Genomic DNA, 478 nt, shown 5'->3' on the forward strand with positions numbered 1-478 from the left:
ATATATATATATATTGTAATGTTTGCTTGATGTAAAGTTACCTACATTCCGGAAAAAAAAAAAAAAAAATTGAATTCTCTATGACTCATGACAGCATATAACCATAGAGTGCCCCACGAAACTAGGAGTGAGGGAGACAGAGTTTGGTTAATGATATGGAGCACTTGATAGTAAGGAGATACATGAAGTGGATTTCACATTGAATATCAGATGGTGTGGAGAGTAAGAGATAAATAGAAGAGTGGATGAATGAATGGATGGATAGACATAGATAAATAGCTAGATAAGTAGACAAACAAATAACATGTCCAGTGGAAACTTTTTTCTGTCTTATAAGGGTAAAACACCCAATCTTTCTCTGCTGTTCTCACAGCTATACTGCATTTGAAATTCGTTTTCTTGTCTGTGAAATACGAACACATTCAACACTTCCAAAGTTTGTTTATGATATATATATATATATATATATATATATATA

Source organism: Octopus bimaculoides, chromosome 3 (assembly GCF_001194135.2).
Source record: "Octopus bimaculoides isolate UCB-OBI-ISO-001 chromosome 3, ASM119413v2, whole genome shotgun sequence".
Taxonomy (NCBI): Eukaryota; Metazoa; Mollusca; class Cephalopoda; order Octopoda; family Octopodidae; genus Octopus; species Octopus bimaculoides.